The 22,993-nt window shown below is 33.2% G+C and overlaps 1 protein-coding gene across 4 annotated transcripts in view; it reads left to right on the top strand.

Moving 5' to 3' along the window:
• Kiaa0825 (KIAA0825 ortholog) overlaps window positions 1-22,993 on the top strand; it is a 372,465-nt gene that overhangs the window by 57,744 nt on the left and 291,728 nt on the right. The gene's annotated exons all lie outside the window — the stretch shown is intronic.

The raw sequence follows: 22,993 nt of genomic DNA, 5'->3' as shown, positions 1-22,993 counted from the left end.
AAAATTATAACTAAATTTTAGTCATCCAGTTCTAATAAATAGCAATTATGAAATATCAATTATAAAATTCTACATTATAATTGCTTAGGAAGGCACAGCATTTTACTTATAACTTTAATTACAATTTAACATTAACTATAATTTTAAACATTCTTCTAATATTTCAATAAGAATATATTAAAATAAAAATTTTAAATTTCCTACTTTTACTCAAAAGATATAGGGAAAAAAAAAGAAGTTATTATGATGTAATACCCTTCCTCTTCGTGGCTTTAATTTTCTATCAATGCAGAAGAATCAAAACTAACAATATGATTATTTCAAAAGTACTTATTGGTCCAGGCAAATGTCTGTAATCCCAGCATCTTAGGAGGCTGAGGCAAGAGAAGTTCACAAGTTCAAGGCATCCTTGGCAACTTACCAAGACCCTGCATCAGAATAAAATACAAAAAAAGCCTTATTTGTAGGTTAGTGGTAGAGTGCCCCTGCTTTCAATCCCCAGTAAGGCAAAAAAAAAAAAAAAAAAAGTAATCATTAGTTATGATACTATGAGCTGTATTTCCAAGTAGGTTTGTAAACTATATTACCTAAGTACTTGAAAATTATGTTTTGGTGAATTGATATAGATCTTTGTATTTATGATCTTTTTAAAAATTTCCATAATTTCACCAAATTTTTACTTAATGTCATTAATAAAATTTCATGATACCAAATTAATATGTTATATGAATATTAAAAGATAGCAATATTTTCTCTTAAAATTTTTATTTTTATCTGGAAGCTGAATCATATTGCAGATCAGCATTGCATTAGCCAGTTTGGGTTATGCCAAAATAATTTAGAGACATTGCAGTTTTGCTCAAAACAGATTTCATTCATGAGTGCACTTGTTTTCTAATATTTTTATACTTTCTAAAAAACTTCTAGCCTGCTTGTGTTTTCAATATGGAAGTTTTATATGTGCTTAGTATAGTTTACAAAAGAAGAAAAGATCCAGATGGTTGAAAATATTATAAATTACTATGGAGTCTTTAGCACTGATATTGAGGTATTTTTCTCCCTTTGCTGAGAGAAGAGAATGTGGGCCTGCTTTAACTCTAGAATTGCAAGCATTTTCCACAAGTCTGACTGCACAGATCGTTCTCAAGCTCCATTGTCGGAGCTAGGTATAAATCACTTGTTAAATGAGCCCTTTCCATATGCCAGGCACTGTGTAAGGACAACCTATTCCTTATTATCCCAATTTTCTGAACAAAGAAAGGAGCTTAGAAAAATTAACTTGCTCAGGATCATCGTGTATGAGGTCAGAATCATATTCAAAATCAGAATTTATAGGCAATTCTTTGTATCTCCAATATCTCTGTTCTTAACTATCAAGCTATTGGATCTTGTCTCAAAGTATAGAATCACTTGTAAAAGAAATTTCACAGAGCACTGTTCAAGCAAACTTCCTGAAAAGTTTATTTCAGTTTTATTAACCACCTACAATAAGAAAATCTTTTTAGGAGCTACCATGTTTAAGATTCTGTGCCAGACACAGAATTGGGAAGAAAACTAAATAAGTCACTGCTGCTATATGAGAAATGCTAAACTCACTCAAAAAGATCAACCATGTTTTTCTCTAATATTTGACCCAATGTTGAAATTTTATTTATTAAAAAAAATGCAGCTTTAAGATGAGCAACAATAATTTATATTCATAGTTGAATAAAATCTAGATTGGCTTGAATGGGATATATATTATATTGTCTCTATCTTTATGCTCACCAAAGATATGATATTTTGCCTGATATTATAAAAACAACATTCCTTATGTAACTTGTATTGGTTCAGACAGTGATGTTCAGTATCTATTTAATGTTTTGTTATTAACCCCCTAACAACATAGATGTCATTGTTAAGCTCCATTTTACAGTGAGGCAACTGAGAGATAGATATTTTAAGTATTCTTTTGAAGATCCCAAAATGAAGTAGGATTCATATGCATGGTATCTAATTCTACAACCCTGACTCTATAACTGTGCTTTATTGACTAAAACTCAGATGGAAATAGCATAGCCCATTTAAAAACACTTCTCTGAATGCTCTGTATGCTTCCTTAGCGTCAACATTGTCATTATTTTATTCTTCTCCAAACTCTCCTACCCTCTTCTCATTTGAATACTTCAAATCCCAATTTAAAGTATGTTTGTTTATAATTCCTCTTCAGTGATCTATTAATATATGTTAATCAGGATTTGTGTATATACTATAGTACTAAGCTAATATATTCTCTATTTGTGTAGATACCTACACTTTTCTTGATGAGTTTGGACCTATTGAACCTTTAATTACCTCTGATTTCATATTTAGATTGAAGACTGATTGTTCTTCCCTGAATGGTCTATAAATTATCTATCTATATTACTTGAATATCAAAAAAATGATTACTGCTTATTATTAAGATTTTACAAGATTTTATGTGTGTTAGCTCAATTGATCTTCTGAACAGCTCTTCACATTATTCCTATATACTTTATATTTTAGAAAACTGAGACTCGGGTAAATATTTCCCAAGGCTGTACAACTAATCTAATAAGCCAAATAAAGGAGCTTCCTCTGTGTTTTGGTATATGAATGTGTGTGTGTGTGTGTATGTATTTTTTTTCAGTGCTGGGGATTGAACCCAAGCCTTGTGCCACTGATTTATGTCTCCAGCCGTATTATTTTATCTTGATATGCCACAAAATCATGTCAGAAACTGTGCATGACACTGTGATAATTAGCATTAAAAAATTATTCACTAAATGCATTCCCACTTTTTAAAAATTTTACATTCCTGTAATTATAGGCAGTACTCATTGAATGTTTTCATTTTTCTTTGTCTTTTTATTATAACTGACATAATTTGCTTATGTTTATTACCTCGGAAACTGATTAGGATGGTTTTCATCCTAGCCTAGCCTAGCCTAACTATCCTATTTTTCCAGCTGGTCCCTGGGGTTAAACGTTCACCTGGGCACCCCAGAATATCCTTTGTAACTAGTTCAGGCTCTTTTTTGACATTCACTTAAAATGTGGTGATAATCTTGCTGTCTCTTCTCTTATGATAAGGTACCAGGTATATATAATTTATTTATATATGAGCTTGTCCCTACACTTTAACTCCCCAACTTGGCATTGTATGGTAACCATTTTTCTCCTTTTTATTCCTATGGTTTTGAATGTCTTATTTCTTTGAAAGCATTTGCTGTTTTAGTATTGTAATACATTTGGAAATGTATAGATTATATTTTTAGTTTTTTGTTCTTTGAAGGAAATGATGAAATAATATTGATGTATGTGTTATAAAATCTTCAATTTGCTGATTTTTCCTAGAAAAGGATATTGCTCTTATAAACTTACAAAGTTTGAAGAATGATTTAAGAACCATTATTTTCTTAATAACCCTGATTTTACTAATCTGTATTCTTATTACTTGTCTTTTAATATTTTGCAAGAAAATTATCTATTATTTCTTAAAGGGTTTTGCTACAATATTTTGTTTTTTTCATTTATCTTATAAGGCGTTAAAGTTAAAATAAACATCTTTTAAAAAAGCAAAATATTTGCTATTAATATTTTGATTATAACTTAATTTGCCTCTATCTAAAAACCAGAGCCACATTTACACATTATACTGTGCCATCGCCATTTCAGGAGAATTGTTGCCATTCTTATATTGTAACTTTTTTATGTTTACATTTGGAATAGTTAAGTAATCAAATTAATTTTACCTTTAAAGTTTTATGTCCTTTGAATTTAAAGTAAGTGCTATTGAGCTGGGGTTGTGGCTCAGTGGTAGAGTGCTTGCCTAGCATGCTTGAGGATGTTCGAACCCCAGCACCACATTAAAAATAACAACAAAGAAAAAAATAAACAAAATAAAGGTATTGTGTCCATCTACAACTAAAAATATTTTTAAAAAATAAAGTGCTATTTTCTCAAGTTTGAAAAAACAGGATTGTTTATGTCTAGTAAATTCCAGTTAAATAAATCCTCTATATTTTAATATGAAAAGATGCTATTATGAGCTTCTAATTTTAGGATAAATTTTATGGTGCCCTGTACATCTTCTTCTGAGTTCTTCTTGAGGTTATTGTTTGCTTGAAAAGGAAAGACTGAAGAGAATATGGTACATATCTTTGAACATTTGGAAGGTTTCTGAAAATCTGCATTTGGATGAGGGATTGAACTGAGCAGCAGTCCCTGTTTTATTTAAGGAGGATCTCAACTCTTTGGGGTGAAAAGATCCTCAGGATAATGAAGGCCCTCACACCAAATTGAGGATGGAAATCTTGAGCAGGGAAAGACATACACATTTGGAAAAGAGGCCAATCAAAAGGCACTCTACTCCCTAAGCCTCAAGTGGCTATGGCCATTTAAGAGGTGGTGAAAAAGTGTACTGAAGCAAGCCATGCACAGTCCATACAGGAAGAAGCTTTGGTGTGAGAACTGTTCTAGGGTAATTAAGACTTATAGAAGGATGTTGCATCTCTTCTGCCTGTTGAGCCTTGTGCTTCTGAGGCACATGTAAAGGTTACTCCACTAGATCTCTGATGACAATTATACTGGGTTATTTTCTAATCCCACACTAGTAGAAGATGGATCTTTAAGTAATATAAAACAATAAGTGTAGTGAAAAAACTAATAAGAGACGGTAATGTATATTCAGTTATTAACAAATTTGTTTTGTTTGCTGTACCACTGTTGAAAACTCTTAACAAATTATGTTGTTAATCAGCTTTATCATGGTGGCTGTTTTCTAATGAAAGACTGATACATTGCTTGTTCACAATCATTTTGCTCAAAGAAGGTTTAAAGTACAGCTTGAGTCAAGTGTGCTGGTCCTGACTGACTCACCCAAACCCTTGTTTTGTGACTTAGTTTGTGACCTTAGTTGTGACCTTTGTGACCTCTTTGAATCTTACTATTCAATAAAATGAAAGGGTTGAATTAGGTAATATCTAAGGATTCTTTTAAGTTTAAACTCTTTATGTTTAAGTAACCACAACCAGAGTTTAGGCCTTCAAGTTGACATTAGAAACTGCCACCACATTTCCTCTCTTTGCTGACACAGATGTGTTAACTGGCTCAGCATGTGGCTTTTTATGCCATAGTAGAAGATACAAAAGCCTCCTTTTAGATCTCCATCTGTGTGAGTTTTCTTCCCCCAAGTGAAAGTTGAAGATAACAATATGAAAACTGCCCATCTTGTATCCTTGCATTTGGGGGATGGGAGAGTAATTAAACAAAAATAGGAAGTTTCTTCTTCCAGCTTACATCTGAAGCTCTTAATGATAATTTCTTTCTTGTCTTTCCCTTTGATCTCACAATCAAGTTTGTTTTGTTTTTAGTTTTCAATTTTTATTTTTTATAGGAGCAATTTTTAAAGAGGTAATTGAAAATTAAGATCACAGACAAGAGTTAGAAATGCAATTATTATTCTGTATTGTTCATTGAACAGAAATCCATATGTCTTTTCTCTGGCCTATATTTAAATCAGGCAAGGTAGGGATTTAGTAATGACCTACGTTTTGCCCAGGAAAGAACTAGCTCATTTCTGCAAAGTCTTGGACAATACTTTTTCAAAAAAAGCATCTCTGGACATACAGATGCTTGTATAAATCAAAAGCCTCATAATTAGACCTTTTAAAGCATGGAAGAACAATATTTTCACAAGTCTAGATAAGAATTTCTACCCCATTATAATGAAACTATTATATATGTTAAGTTTTTGTAAATACTCCTAGTATATTTTTTCAGCATTTAAAGAAAGTCAGAGTGATGTTTTAGATAATGACAGAATCGATCACAAAGCTGTTTCTCCTACTAGTTCTATTTTTACATGGTATGTTCAGTGCCTTCTGGAGCCTTCTCCTAAAATATTCTATAACATGCCTTCAGCAGGGGAAAGATTCCTATTCCCTTTTGTGGGCCAGGAAGGATGTTCACCATTTGGTAGGATTTCCTTCTGTATTGTTAATCTCTCCATAGTAGAAGTTCACAAGGTAATCTACTAGGATAAGAGTAAAAATTAGAATTATTTATTTTTATTTCGTCTTCCTCCAAAGAAACAGACTAAGACAAATTCTTTATGATATTTACGATAGTGTTTTCCATGTTTAAAGTCATTCCCAGCCATTCTAAGTCTTGAGTTTTGATAATGCACAAATAGCTTAAAATTTATTTCAAAGAAATACTTTAAAAGAAAGAATGTATTTTGTAAGGGAGTACTACTCAGAACATAGATTAGATTCAACATTAATTTGTATTAATATTTTCTCATTGATCATCATTATGCCTTAATATCTACTTGCAAGTATGTAAAATCAATTGTATGGTAGTTGCAGTTCTTTTTTAATATTTATTTTTTGGTTTTAGATGGACACAATATATTTTATATTTATGTGGTGCTAAGGATCGAACCCAGTGCCTCATGCATGGTAGGCGAGCGCTCTACCACTGAGCCACAATCCCAGCCATAGATGCTGTTCTTTTAGATGCTTTTCATTTGCTGTATTCCACATTAAGCACTTTAGGCACCCATATACTATTCAATTCTTGGAACATCTCTGAAAGTTGAGTATTATCTTTATAGATCAGAACCTGAGGTTGGACAAACTAGGTAGCTTGCCTAGAGTTTACCTTCTAGGAATTCCCTTGACCAGTATCCAAACCTTTATGAAAAAAACTGTTCTCTTAACTACTATCATGTACTATCTCTTGTCAAAAGAATTGATTTGTAAGACAAAGAATCCTTTTATAACTTGAAGAGTAATTCCCATTTTGGTTCCTTTTTAGGTCGTGTGTGTGTGTGTGTGTGTGTGTTAAACTTTATAGAATTATAATACACATTTATTTCTCTGCATATTAGATTAAACAAACTTGAATTTGGGAACTTTAATAGTAACAGAGTGCAAAGTCACATCACTGTATTTTTTATTTGGAAAAGATTTGGAAAGGGAAAAAGATGAAAGACTTTGCATAATACATGAAAAGGAAAATAATACTATGAAATTTTTTACTTGACATTTTAAGTAGATAGAGAATCTCATTTTATTCCTAGAAATTGAGTAAGCTGGTTACATTTAAGCTTTAAACCAGAGTTAAGCTAAAAGTACTAAGTTACTGAAATAATTGAGTGAATTGTTGCCAAGTTTTGAGATCCTTTATACAATTTATTAACTGCAAATAATACCAATAGTTAGAATTGTTTGTGAGAAGCAGCCATTTTTTTTTTATTTGACTTTTCTTTGCTGCCGCACCATCCAGAAATTAACCTGTGCATCAACTCCAGACCTTGTTTTATGGGTGAAAAAGACAAAAGCATTTTGGCTGGTTATCAAAGTTTGCAAAAGAATTAAGATCATAAGAAAAACTTCTTCCTACTGCATCTCAATCCCTCCTAAGAAAACAAGTAGACTTTTTCTCCTAATAAAGAATTTGTACTTAGATTCTTCTACAAAATTTGTATCACCTCTGAAAAGCATGAGAAAAGCATGGTGGTACATGCCTATAATCCCAGCTACTCAGGACACTGAGACAGGAGGATCTCAAGTTCAAGGGCAGCTGTAACAACTTAGCAAGACTCTTAGCAACATAGTAAGACCCTGTCTCAAAATAAAATAAAATAATTTTTAAAATGGGGTACAGTGGTAAAGTGCCCCTGGAATCAATCCCCAGTACCAAAAAAAAAAAAAAAATAAGTAAACAAACATGAGAAAAATGACCGTATTTTTATGGATTTGAGGAAAGGGTGTATTTATGTGCTTAGATAAATGTGTGGTAGCACATTTATGCGTGCATATCTTTACCTAAGATTTTGCTTTTATTGCATGGACTTTATTTTCTAACCTAGCTATTCTTCATTAAGTGTTCTGAGGCTTACAATCAATGTTCCAGAGACAGAAGGGCAACAAAGTACATTTAGTTAATGAGAAAGTAGATGTAATTAATTTTAGTAATATTTTTGCTTCCATGTAGTAACAGTGAACACTTAATTGTACTCAATTGTCTGCTTACTCTCTCCTTGGAACACCTGTGTGTTCTTTTTAAGGGTAGAAAAACTATTTCACTTGGCATATACTTTAATTGTGACACTCAGATCCTAAGGAATGAAGATAAAAATGACTCCCTGTTTTGTTTTTATCTAAGGTCACAGGTCATTTTGAAATTTACATACATTATTAACCATTTAATAACATTTTTATAAATTGATGGCTTGGGTTTTGTTTGGGTTTTAGTGCTTGGTTTTGGTGCTCACAAGTGCTAAGCACTGAGAACAGAATTAAAATAATTGAAAAAATCTACAAAAGAATTTTAAATTAAATCATTCTCAAAGTGAACAAATTTATTTTGCAACTATTCTATATTGTTTAAGCAAAGTACTTATACTTGAGATTGTTGCAAGCCAGAACTTCATTTTCTAAGGGGCTGGGGATATAGCTCAGCTAGTAGCATGCTTGCCTCTCATGCTCAAGGCCCTGTGTTCAATTCCAGCACTGCCAAAAAAAAAAATAATAATTAATTTTCTATAGTAAAGTGAGTAGTTAAGTCACCTTCCTAAAACTTTTTTGGTTTCTGCTTTACTCCATTAAAATGATCTGTTATTCCATATCTTAATTTATGAACATAATCCTTAATGTAAATACTTAGCTCTATTGTTTTATATAAAATATTCACAGGTCATGAATCCCTAGATTAATCTTTAAAATATATTTATCTTTCCAATGGACTATTGTAAATAATTGTTAAATACTATTTAATTAACATGTTTCTTCTCAGGTTCCTAGAAAATGTGATAAGTGACTTCTGGTTAGTACACTATTAATCAGTTATTAGTACCCAGCATATATATATATATTTAACAGAAGTTCAAGATAAAAAGTTTAATTAGCAAGCGAACATTGATAAGATTCCTTTAAAAGTTAATTATTTTCAACTGGAAACTGAGAATTTTAATGATGTTCCTGTACCATAATATTCTTCATTTCCATTAAGTCAGATATTTGGCATAAAATAAACCTGCTGCCTCAAGATAGTTGTCATTTAACAATTTAACGTCTTCACCTATTTGTTTTTACTTTAAGAAATGTCTTAGTCCATTAACCCTGCTGTAATGAAAATTCCATAGACTTGGGATACGTAAAACAACAAATACTATTTCTCACAGTTTTAGAGACACCAACAGATTTGGTGTCTAGTGAGGGCCTACTTTCTGGTTCATAGATGGCAGAAGAATAAGGCAGGTCTTTCATAAGAGCACTAATTCCATTCATATGGGCTCGATGATAATCCTCCCAGAAGCCCCCACTTCTGAATGCTATCATCTTGGAGGTTAGGATATCAACATATTAATTTAGGGAGAGGATACCAATATTCAGACCACAACCTGGGAAATCTGTGTCTACTAATCTGGGACTATTAAAATTCTTTGGCTGGGCATGGTGGTGTCTGCCTGTAATCCCAGTGACTCTGGTGGCTGAGGCAGGAGATTGCAAACTGGAGGCTGGCTTCAGCAATTTAGACCATGTCTCAAAATAAAACATTTTTTAGAAATGGTTGTGGCTGTAGCTCAGTGGTAAAGTCCCACTGGGTTCAAGCTCCAGTACCAAAAGAAAAAAAAAAAATTCTTTCTCTGGAGTGGCATTTTCTGAATATGAGATGATCCCCTGTGAAGGATTTTATAAGGAGAAACTATTGGTAGCTTTGAGAGCTAAACTGATTAATCTTCCTCCTGCCATACTTAAAAACAAGAAAATAATCTTTAGCTTTAGGTAAAAATGTTCAAAAGTCATTTTGGATTTCTAGTCAGAATTTCTTTTGCTTTTGTCATTCTTAAATTTTAATTTCTATTCCTCTGTTTATACATATATTTTAAATTTTCTTCTATTCTTATCAGAACACTCATAAGAATGTTGATGGTTGGCCTATCTAAATGGAGATCTAAAATTGCACATGTAAGGGAATGAAAAATTACTTTAAATGAAGTAGTGTATGTTGCCTTAATCAAAAGCAAAGCCTATCAATGTTTGCTTTTGCAGCTTATTTTCAACATTGAATAAAAATAGAAAACTCTGGTCTGCTATTTAGAAAGGAGTACTTTATCCCCTTACTCATTTAATCTTTTTCATAACAGGACAATAGGAAGTATCCAAGACAGCAGGTAAGTCAGGGTCAGAGATAAGAATCTAATAAGGGCTTTGAAATTATCTAAAGCCAATAAAATATAAAAAACTAAATAATTTGACATTTTGTTATTTAAAATTCTACAGCATGATCATCACTGAGCTAATTTTAGAATAAATGGCATTATATTGTTTGTCCTCCAAGGTAAAACTTACTTTAAGTTTGAATTCAGTGTTAGCCCTTCCATTAGCAAAAGGCACAGTGTAGTGTTAATTATTAGAGTGAATACCCAAGTATTATAAAAAAGAGGAATTACCTCCAAATTTTATGATGATCATTGTCAGAGAAAGCTATATTGTAAAATTGCTTTATAACGCCACCTTTATCTTTTTTCCAGACTACTGAAATCAATTATAATCATCTTTGTTAATGTTCTTTTTGTAATGCAATAAAATGTAATCCTTCAGCTATTTGAGGAGGGTTCTTTTAAGGTGCATTTTTCTTATAATTTTTCTTAATCATGATCACAAAAGCTTTATAGTTCACAGTTATACTAAATGGGGCTTGTTAGTGGAACCTTGGACCCTGAAAAGAAATCAGAAGATGCAACAGTAGCAGCCCCTTTAAGATTTAATAGCTAAAATCTAATGTGAATCAGTATGTAGAAGTGAGAAAGATTCTTTCTTGAATTTATGGACAAGATAGGTTGAAGTTTTATATCCAGTGAGTTTCTCTAAAGAGACTTGTGTTCTCTTTATTTAGCTTGATCAGTTGCCCTTAATATGTGATGATTTGTAAATATGCAGATTCATACAAGCTTTCTATATTCGTTGATAAGTGATAATCTTAGATTTTGCCCATTTCTGTTACTTGGAGGCAACAAGCCCTTTGTATTATTAGGAAAGATACTTGTAGAGATTTGAGTTACAGAAAAATATATACTTTGACATTTATGTCTATATCTAAAAACAGAGATAATAAATGTGAAATTTAGTGAAGGTCATTTAGCCATGAACCAATGTGTTTGCTTTTAATATTTTGTTAAATATTATGATCATATGCCAAGGTTTCTGGGACACAAAAAGCATACTAAAATAGACAGGTATTTAAAAACATTAAACACTCTGATAAGAATTGTATCCTTGTGGTTTTCTCTGCTACCCTGAGAGTTCTTTAAGGTTCTGTCATTTTCAATCAACGGAGAGTACATGTGATCAGTATATCTGATAAACTTGTCAATGCCTCTTTAACACAGGATTCCCCAACCTATTCAATTCAGACTCCCCTGCTTCATTTCAAGTATCATCTTGATAAGACAGAGCTATGTCACAGGCAGCTGTGTATAGGCAGCTCAGTCTACAACTAATTTGTGCAGGAAAAAATTAAATCAGGAGGTAAATTATTTCATGATTGCTCATTCCCAACAGAGTTGGGCATCATTCTGAAGAAAATATCAAATAATTGGTTTCAGGCCGTGTCAGACACATGCAATTCCCTTCTCTAATGGCTGTGTGTGGTAGCACTAGGCCTCAGGGGTCAGCAAGGAACTGGAAATAGCTTAGTGCCAGGCACGGCAATAGAGAGACTGAGCACATAGGAAATGAAGTGGCAATAAGTGCAATCCATAGGGGAAATGTGCTTCACTTGGAGTTTAATATATTGGTTCAGAATCTGGCAGGAAGCCATGCAACAATTGTTTACCTTTTTGTCAGCATCTGCATCTGTTCTGTTTTGTAAACAGCACTTAACTCTCAGTCGGTAAATGCTGGAATCAATAACAACTGTTAAGGGATTTCCTTACCCCCCCCTTTCATATTCTATAACAAATGCACACTACAAACAATGTTTGCCTTAGATTAACAAGGAACTGACATTAACAGGGTCAAAGGGATTTGGTTGGGAACATTTTATAGCTTCTTGGGTCTATAGTAATTATATCTATGTGATCTGAATGTATTTTGTAACCTATCCAAATTAAACTGTTAAAAAAATGCTAGCACTCAGTAATGAAGATGGTTTTTTATAATTATCTTAAGTACTGTGTATAGAAAACTGCTGGCACTGTTTGTAATAATTTAGTTCGGTGCAATATTGTGTATTACAGCTGCTATGCAGAAATATTAAGTTGCCTTTTACAGTTTTAGGAAATTAGTGATTATATCCAGCAGTACTAATTATTTAAAACATAGTTAATTTAAAAAATATATACATTGCACACCACAGTGCGACATAAAAAGGGTTGATCTGTGACTATTGCCTATAAACTTTAGTATGTCATTAGTAAATTTAAGAGAAAGAATTAGCACTAGTTTTAAGTTCTCTGCTTCAGGAGACACTGAGTAGATGAATGCTGTCATAAATGTAGGATTGTTACAATAGTTATGGATTCACTTAAAAGTGAACATCACCAAGATCAGAGGAACACATTATTGCTAATGGGATTTATGCATGCATTTCCCCATGCTCTACTTGGGAAATTTACTCCTTAAAATTTCCACATTCACAATCACTAAGCTGCATAGTTTTTACTTTTATTAAACTACCTCATATTTTATCAGGTCACTGAGTCAAGATTTGCATTCTCTTTTTTAATTTGTATGTCTAAGTGGTGTGAATTTTTTCCATTTTCGTTTTAAAATGTGTGTATATGCATGTGTGTGTGTGTGTGTGTTTGTGTGTGTAGTGCTGGGAATCAGCTTCCTTCATGCTAGGAAAGTGCTCTAACACTGAGCTATATCCCCCAGCTATTTTTCAATACTCTTAACAATTATTTTGCTATTTCACTATCTAACTTATAAAAAATTATTTAAAAAAACTTTGACCAAGTTTGTTTTTTATAATTTGCTATTTTATGAAATAGATGTAATTAGAAATAAGAATTTGATATTTGAATACTAGTGTCTCTTTTACTCCTATTGAGACTATAAGGTACGTGGGCTTCATTTTCTTGACTGTTCATAATCATTTGTTGGGTATTCTGGCATTGTGGGTTGTATTAACTACTGTATGATAATATATATGCAACAGCAAATTTAGACATTGTAATTTCACTGTTACCACCTAGAATGTCTAGATTTTGGGGTCTTTTATCAACCTAAGAACCACATTTCATATTATATAAATTTGTACTTCAAATGTTAATTTCTCCTTGTTTATTTGAAGAGTAGCAAGCTTTCAAGCTTAGAGACCAGGCAGACACTGCCCTTTTAAAATACTTTTGATCCAAAGTTAGAGAACCAATTTATTAGTACATTCTATGATGACATTTGCATGATTCAGTAAAAATGAAATAACTTTTATTACTGTTCCATGCTTTTATACAGTGTAAGTATGGATAAAGAAGTATATTTTAATATAATTTTTTTTCTCCAGATTAGGATATGTTATAGAAAACCATGGACAAAACTTAAAAACCAACTTACACCTCTTATAATTACTTCTTTTACCAAGGGAAAAATGACCACTTGCTAGCAAAAATCTCTACAAATTCAAGTAGTATACAAGCAAAAGAACTTAGCTTCTAATGTTTGTACTTTCAATTTTTAAACATCTATTTGATAAGAATTTGTATCTCACTTATGTCATCTCATGTTAAATATTTTAAATCAAACCTTAATAATTTTGTATGCAAGTTTAAAACAAGATTAAAATTTTTATACCACAAACAGCTCAACATGTTCAAAGTTGTGTCATCTTAAAATAATCAAAGTGGCTATCCTCTTATGTTAGCATTAAAGTTAACTATCTTTAATTGTGCTTGAAAATTTGTAGTGGTTAACAGGGTATATCCTGATTGACTCCATAAGGCACTCATGGGGGGATGGGTATTGTCTATGGATCATTAGCTAATTTTTAAAAAATTGATGGTTGAAGGTAGCCCTTTGTTGTATTAGGTGAAGGCAATAGTCATCATTCCCTAAGCAAAGAGAAAATTAAGTGCTAATTAGCAGGTTATGAAGTGTGCAATAGTAGTTAGAGCATAAGGAATATTTTCCCACTGGTAGCAAACATTACCTGGGGAAAACAGAGTCAACAAATTGATTGCTGAGAGCTAACTGTAGTTTTCAAACCGCATAAAGTTATATTAAATATCATCAGGCTGAGTTACTCAACATTGTAGCAAAGGTTTCTGTGTTAAAATTTAAACTTGTAATTAATTTTAATTTTTTGATAAATTATTACTTAGTATTCATTTTAGGCATGCTTATTTACATATAGTATGTTTGTCTTTAGTTTGATCTTTTCGTTTAAGAACTTGAAGCCTCTATTCAGTTCTAGTCTTTACTTGTTTTTCCTTATTTTCCCTGTTTTTAATTTAAAATAAATTTTTCGAAGACAAACGTGGCCATCCATTTTATTAATTTTAAAAGAATTTGAATGTAATTAGCTTTCATAGTAATCAAATGAGACTTATCTGTGCTTTCACATCTTGACACATCTAATGGTTATTGGTGATGTGGTGGAGCTGATATATTTTATGCTGTTAGTTATCATGACATAATTTTTACTTAATCTTGAAACTGGTCTTTAAGTTGAAATCTCCATGAAATAAAGGGATAACTATAGAGATTAACTTTTTAAAATATCACACAGACATAATTCTAAATGTCAGCTTTGTAATAAATATAAGAGATTTCTAGTAAGGCAGCCTCTGTGATTTGTCTGGGAAAGAACATATATATACTTTTTAAATAGTACCTGGAATTTATACAATCCCACATACTAGCATAAAATCTAGTTTTCACGTTGGATCACTAACAAAAAATTTTAAAAAATAAGAGTGTGGGGTGGGGGTGCTGAGGTTGTGTCTCAGCGGTAGAGCGCTCGCCTAGCATGTGTGAGGCCCTGGGTTTGATCCTCAGCACCACATAAAAATAAAAAAAAAAAGTATTGTGTCCAACTACAACTAAAAAATAAGTATCAAAAAAATAAGAGTGTCTATCAGAATCACTTGGGGATCACTCATGCCACTTCAGGACAAAACAAAGGGGCATAAGCTACTCCCCCAATTTACCATAAGCCCTTTGGAGTCTTCCAGCCTCCACATGAATTCCAAACATGTAAGTCCCCATTTGCAAAGCTGGAAGTCTTGCTCACCAAACAGATATAAAAGGCTCCTTTCTGATCCTCTGACTTGATGTGAGTGAGAAGACTCAGCTGTTGATTAAAGAGAGGGGCTTTTACAACACAGCTAAGTGTGCTGTCCATTGTTCCCTGTTCCTGTTTGAGACAAGGCCCACAGAATAATCTGTAACCTGATAGGAAAGTCCCATTTATTGTTTCCATTATTTACTTCTTTTTTGTTACTTCTGACTAAAAATCTTGGAGAAATAAGATCCTATCAATAATGCCTTATGTAAGGTTTTTGTTCCATTTTATTTGTGTTACTTTTGATCAAGTGCAGGGTCCCTCACCTTTTGATATGCACTTGTTCTACCACTGAACTACACCCCCAGTCCTACTTAAGATATTTAGGGCCTCCAATATAGTTCTGTCTGTGTGCTTTGTTACAGGTAGAACAATTTTCAAGCTAATCTGATGAGACCATTTCTTCCTTTGCATTTAGGTGTGTGCCTATGATTATTTTACTTGATAGGCTGGCATAGATCTATTCCACAGAATCCATTTGCAGTGTCCTACCACTTTGAACTAAAGGTGAGAGGGCCAGGGGTGTAGCTCAGTGGCAGAGCCCTTAGCTGGTATTCCTGAGGCCCTGGGTTTGATCCTTAGCTACACACACACACACACACACACACACGAAGAAATCTTGCTATGAGCACCCTGCTAACCTCCCTAGAAGATGCCAAAGACTGGAAAACAGACTGGGTTCTTCCTTCTTAGGAAGATGCCCCATATTTGCTTGTTTCACTTCCAAATGTACTTCTGGAGCCCTGGTTTGTTATTGTTTTTTTGTTGTTTTATTTTTTGGGGGAGGGAGGGGTTGGTACCAGGGATTAAACCCAAGGGCTCTTAACCATTGAGCCACATTCCCAACCTTTTTAAAATTTTATTTAGAGACAGGGTCTCACTGAGTTGCTTATGACCTCGCTAAGTTGCTGAGGCTGGTTTTTAACTTGTGATCCTCCTGCCTCAGCCTCCCAGAGTGTGCCATCACCCCCAGCTTTGTTATTGTTTATCTCAGAAATATTAAAACTGGTGAAAAAAATTTATGAAAGTCTCAAATTGTTTCTTCAGTGTTAGAAATGACAAAGTCAAGGTTGTTTAGCTTGTTCTAGGAAGTGTTACAGGCAGATCATTCATTTCTAGCTAGATATATGAAGAGGACCTTGATTTACATTATAGAAATGGGGGGGAGAGAAAAACTGAGATTTTTAAAATATATGAAAATATTTTTACTTTCTTTACAGTCTTTATGGTTAAACATGAAAGTTATGCTGTTACAAATTTCATAAACTTCATAAATCTGAAATTCTGACTCAGGCACATTTGTAGATTTCATGATGACAGATATTTAAGATCTGAAATAAAGTGAAAACGAAGTGATTCCACTGCTAAAATTGCATTTTTCAAGGGATATTTTTATTACTCTAAAGAAATTATTAAAGTAATAAATTTTTGTTATAATAATTAAGACATTAAATATACATAGAAAGTCTTCATATTCTCCTCCTTCCAGTCCTAACCCCCAGGGTCATCACTCTTATTCACATTTTGTTGAATATTCTAGAATATTTCTTTTTTGAATATTTTCTTTTGTACATTTAAAAATTCATGTATGCATTTATAATTTTAAAATGTTTGATCAAAATTGACATATTGTTCTAGAATGTATTTTTTCACTTAATACTTCATGACCTTTCCCCATGTCATTGCAGTCAGTTCTGACATTCTTTACAGCAACATCATGTTAGTTCATAATATAGAGGCAGGCACAATTTATTTGCATATGGCTAAATTTAAATAGATCTTACTACATTTTAACTCACTCAGAAAAATAACTTTTTCTTCTCAAAATCAATATATTCCCACTGTTGTCCACTGTTACACAGATGTATGTGTATGTATTCAAAATGTATAAAATTAAAAGTGTTCTGTCTTTTCCATACCCTTAATCCTAGCCCCTTAAAGTAATCCCTGTTAACAATTGGGTTTGTGCCCTTCCACACTTATGCATGTACATTCTACAAATTTCTCTGCAATTTTGTTGTAACTTACTATACCATGGGCCTCTTTTTGTATTAATACATACAGAATGATCTGCATTATTCTTTTTATAGGCTAAAGTTATGTACTGTGTGATTATATAATTTTAACCAACTCCATGATAGAAATTAGGATTTTCCCGGTTTCTTTTCTTTGTGCACTTATGTATCTTTAAAAGTGATATTCCGGGGACAGACAGTAAACTAAATTAGTATTGGTGTATATATGTATAATGTATTTTTTCCAAACTGTCCTCTAAAATAAATATATCTTGTAAGTCTTAACTACAAATATTTAGAAGCACAACTATCCAGATTAATGCATGTATTCATTTAGACATTGTCATTAATTATGCTTCTTAAGTATTAAAATCCCTGTGCTCGCCTGCCTCCTTCTGGATCATCAAGGTTATTGCTATCTTGCCAGCTATCCTCTCATTGCTACAAAATAGGCCTGAGCAAAGGATGGCAGTGACAGAGGAGCACTTAATTCTCAGTTTCCTATAGCTCTTGACTTTGCTTTCCAGTTTTGCCACTTAGCAGCTATGAGACTTTGGATAGATTGCCTTTTTTCCATGAGCATCCCTCCTTTAATCTAGAAAGTGGAGGTAATAATAATTATAAAACCTTCCTCACAGTGTCTTAGCATTAATATAGATATTAATCATAGTTCTGACACAAGCTAAGTGGTATCATTATCCTTATTTAAAACATACACATAAATACATACACATTGAAATATACATTATATATATATACACACACATATATATGAAGTATTGACAAGGTAACTTGCCATCATATACTAATGTGGTGTTACCATACACCAATACATGATGAGACTGAATATTTGGTGTTTTTTTTTAATCCAATTGCATAATGACTACTTCATTGTATCTTTGAAGTACTTTGTATGATGTTTTATGGAATTTTTTTTCAATTTAAAAATAAATACTAGCTGGGCATGAAGGCACACACCTGTAATCCCAGTGGCTTGGGGGGCTGAGGCAGGAGGATCACCTCAAGTTCAAAGCCAACCTCAGCAACTTAGCAAGGTCTGAAACTCAGAGAGACCCTGTCTGTAACTAAAATATAAAAAAGGGCTGGAGATGTATGTGGCTCAGTGGTTAAGTGCCTTTGCATTCAATCCCCGATACCAAATAAATAAAATAAACAGTAATCATTAAATAAAAACTAAGTTAAAACTAAGAAATGTATCCAGAGATCTCCTTTGCTTGTTGCGACTCTGACTCTGTGACTGCCAGATCTAGCTCAGAACTGATTCTTGCCCCAGAACTTCCACAGTTCTATAGCTAAAACTGATCATTTGCTCCCTTGGATTTTCCACAGGCCCTCCAAACACCACAGAGATATCCCATAACTTTTCACCATCAGCTGATCTCTGCTTCCCCACACCCCCCAAACTAAGTTATTGCTACTAATAATCACTTGGCACAAACTTTTATTGTCTCCTTCTGCTTACCCTCCCTACCATCGAAAGAATCACCACGATTCTTAATTTTGCTTCAACCCCTAAATATTTCCAAATTTCTCTGCTCCTTTCCATTCATGCCATCAAGGCCTTACTTAGGTCTTTATCATCTCTAATTTGGGCTGTTAAAATAGTTTTGTTTTTAATTAGATTCCCTATGCTTATTCTTGTGTTTCTCAAAGACATCTGCCTGCACACTTTCTTCCTTTGTTTAAAGCTCTCCAGTGGCTCCTCATCAGTCATCATCGTGCCCCAGCAACTCAATGTTGGAAAGCTGGCCTCCATAACCTACCACTTTCCTTCTCCTCAGCTCATGCCTCCCTCCACCATGTATTTTTCACTCTCCACTAAAAACTTGAACTGAGAAAAAGCCCTGCTGATGATGGTTTGTTCATCACCTCTCACTTTCTTCCTACCGTTCTTTGCCTAATTCCCATTGATCCTTTATGACAGTTCACATCTAGGAAGCTTTCATAAACCATAGCTCCTAATCCATGCTCCCACAGCATCTCCATATGCCTATCTTAAGGCTTTTAGTGTATTCTATTAAAATATATAATTAGGAGTCTGTCTCCCCATATGGACTCTAAGCACCTCAAGGGCAAGTGTTATTTATTTTCTCCAGCACCCAATTCACTGCCTATCACATACCAGGAGTTCAATGAATATTTTTTAACTGACCCATATTTTTAAAATAAATCAGAATCTGAAGGTATAATAGTCTTTAGTGGCAGCCAACTAATCAACTTATTAATTAAATCCCATTCTATTTTTAAAATAGTGTGCTAAGATTAATGGGGATTTAAAAAAAAAAGACCATTGCCTCCCTATCTAGATCAAGAAATAAAATACAAATATTTGAAGAGCTACTGGGAGTTATGCAGACAAGCAGTTGCAGAGTTCTGGGGGGAAAGGATTCTACCAGGTAGGGGTCCCTTCTGACTTCAGTCCAGGGTAATCAAGATGTAATGAAGCCTTGTGGGTTACAGTGTGGGCAGGATCTGGAGAAACAAAAAGTAGGAGGAGATAAAAAAAAACAGTATTTGTTTTCTGGTGTTTTCCTACACCACAAGGAAAAAGAGCTCTGAAATGAATTCTAAAGTGGAGAATTTAGAATGGAGGGTTTTCTTGGAAAGAAAACCTGAGCTTTGTTTCTCAGGTCTTGTCGCATCTTCTAACTCAAGCCTGTTTATTCTACTGGATGCCTTAGTCCATAGTTTGGTTCTACTTTCTGCTCCCCACCTCAGCTGGAGTAACTAAAAATTTTTCATTTGAGAAAACCACTTTCCCCAATGCAATTTTTTTTCCTGAAGTTTGAAATGAATTTAAAACCTGATTTTTTTTGATTATGTCTTAAAAGCCAGTCTTTGATGCTTAGATTACATGTAGTATTATGATTAAAATAATGTCTTTAGGTACCTTCAAATCTAGGAGGTAAAAAAGACTAACCCCCCAAAAAAAATAAAACAGGGGGAAAAGCATAGATAGCCCAATTAAAAATTACCAAGTTATTTGTGTAAGATTTCAAATGCATTAGGAATTCAAGGAAGGAGGATTTTGGAGTAAGAAGAGCAAACCAGAAAAACTTCTTAAAGATTTGGACTTGAGTCTGGCCATGAGTATACTTTCCATAGGCTAAGAGAAAGAGAAGATTTCCTTTCACTTCAGAGGGTATCAGCAGTAGAGGTTTCTGTTGCTTGCTGAAAACAAGAAAGAGAACTATGAGTAGTACCTAGGAGCTAGTCTATAAATAATTGATGATGGCATTAGCCATAACTCTAATCTTGCAAGTGACGTTTTGTTCTTTCTCATCTATGATTCTTACACAAAAATGAAAGACCATTTATTAAAAGAAGAATATAGTGTTTAACACAATTGAACAAAGAACTAAACAAGCCTTTGAAAGGAGTTTATACTGAGGCAAATCCATAAAACTTAAGAATAGGGTAGCTAGGTAGGTATACCAAAAATTAACATGGAACTAATAGAGGTGGCTTTCAGAGGGGTGGTTTCCAACTCAGCAGCACCAGCACCTAGAACAAGTTAGAAATCTAAAATCTCAGGCTCCACCCCAGACTCACCGAATCAGAAACTTTGGAGGTGGGCCAGTCAATCAATCTGTGTGTTAAGAGCTCTATAGATAATTCTAATGCATGCGAACATTTGATTGACACCAATGTAGTGGTTTTTTTGAAAGTGTGGAGTATGGAGCCAGATTTCCTTGAAGTCCTGGACTTTGTTTATGAACTTTGTGACCTTGTACAGGATATTTAACCTTTTTATACTTTAGAGGCAAATGCTAACATTAGTTTTTCTTCACAGAGCTTAGAGAATTAGCCTGAATGTGTGGGAAAATACTTATAACAGTATTGGATACCTACTAAGCATTACATAATTATTTTCTAATATTGCTAGATCTTGATATTTGAAAGAAAGGTATCTGTATAAATGATAATGTACACTGAAGCGCCCATTGGCTTTTTTTTTCTTTTGGTATTGGGGAGTACTCAAACTATGTTGAGCTCATAGAACTCAACAAGATAAGCACTAGGCCAAGTTCATCCCAGGAGCTATATATAATACACTCACCTCTATTTAAGAGGACCTGTTCTCTTCTCACCTCTCACTGCCTTTTTCTTTTCCTCCTTTTCCATCTACTCTTCCTTTCTTCTTTATCAAAATCCAGTCACCAAAAACACTCTATGCAAAAGACAATGAGTTACTTTTGAAGTATTTGTGTTTCTTGAATGAGGTTTTATGCTTCTATTGTAACATAAAATCAAGTAAGTCTAATATTTGATTATATACTAAAAATAAAAAATAAGGTTGTTTAATTTTCCATGTGTTTTTTATTTGTTCTTTTTCAGTTAAAAAATTTTACCTTGAAGAAAAAAACCTAACAGAGCCCAGTACTGATATATATATCAAAATTTTGATATAAAATATCAAAATAGGATGACAATCAACTCCTGGTATTTTCTTCATTTAGTTTCTTATTCACAGACTTCTCTTGGCATCTTATGTCTTATTGGTATTTCTTCTCTTCTGAACTAAAATAGTTGGAGAGGTTAACTTATTAGACAAACATGGCAGCCAGACCCCATGGTGACTGTTCTGAGTCATGGCCCTGTGAGTCTCCCCACTCTTGCTTTCAAACTGCCCTCTATACCTCTTCTCACCACTAGAGGCACTTGTTACATGGTGTCATTTACTTGCATTGCTGGCACTTTTTCTTTCTTTCTTTCTTTCTTTTTTTTTTCTTAATTAGCAAGTGAAACCCACTTAAAGGCTTAAAGGGGCTTTTTGTAGACCATATGTCTTTTGAGAGAGACATTATTATAAAAGATAGTTTCTGCCTCCCAGGTGCTCCAAGTTGTATTTGAAGTTTGAAGGAAATAGGACTTTACCTTTATGACTACATAACTTTTTCTTAGGTGAGAAGGGCAGCTAAAAAGGTAAGACTAACTATAAAATTTACTAGACAAAGGGCCATCACACCTGGGAAATGTCTTCCCTACCTCTAAGGCCTGCACCCTGCTCTGATAGAATAATAAGCTTATGAGGACAACTTTCCAGGAGGGTTCAAAAAATTGCTATTATCACCACGGCTATCTCTTTTCATTGTAATGTTAACATACATTCATAGGAATTACAATTTTCTACCTGGTGTTAAAAAAAGAGTGTAAAGTGAATCTTATATTTTATTTTTTAGTATAGGAGAAGAAAAGTGTTCAATCTCTCTTGAAAGGTTATGATTCAATTAGAAAATATATTAGGAAGCACACTCAGCAGATATCTTACTTAAATCTGTCTTTTTGATGATGGCATTATTTTTATTCCTGTGCTAAATTTTTAAAGTTAATTTTAACATGTTATATTAAGAGCTGATAATGTAATTTCTCTGTCATGGCATATTCTTTTAAAAAATGAAATATTGATTTTCAGATACAACCTGAAGCTATAGTAAAAATGAATTGTTAACTTGGTTTAAGGTTTTTTCTATAGGTTAATTTTTAGTCATGATAAGAGAAAGTAACATATATGATAAGAAATATAATTAACCACACTCTAGCAAAGTTTGGGACTGAGAAAGGAATATTAGGAAGATATTTCATTAATAATATACCATTATCATGTAAGTACTTAAAATTTAGAACCCATTTCATTGTACTTAAGAGACACCTTTCAT

Source organism: Marmota monax, unplaced genomic scaffold (genome assembly GCF_021218885.2).
Source record: "Marmota monax isolate L192 unplaced genomic scaffold, Marmota_monax_Labrador192_F-V1.1 WCK01_AAM20220418_F8-fsc00018, whole genome shotgun sequence".
NCBI lineage: Eukaryota > Metazoa > Chordata > Mammalia > Rodentia > Sciuridae > Marmota > Marmota monax.
This window is presented reverse-complemented; position numbering and strand designations above follow the sequence as displayed.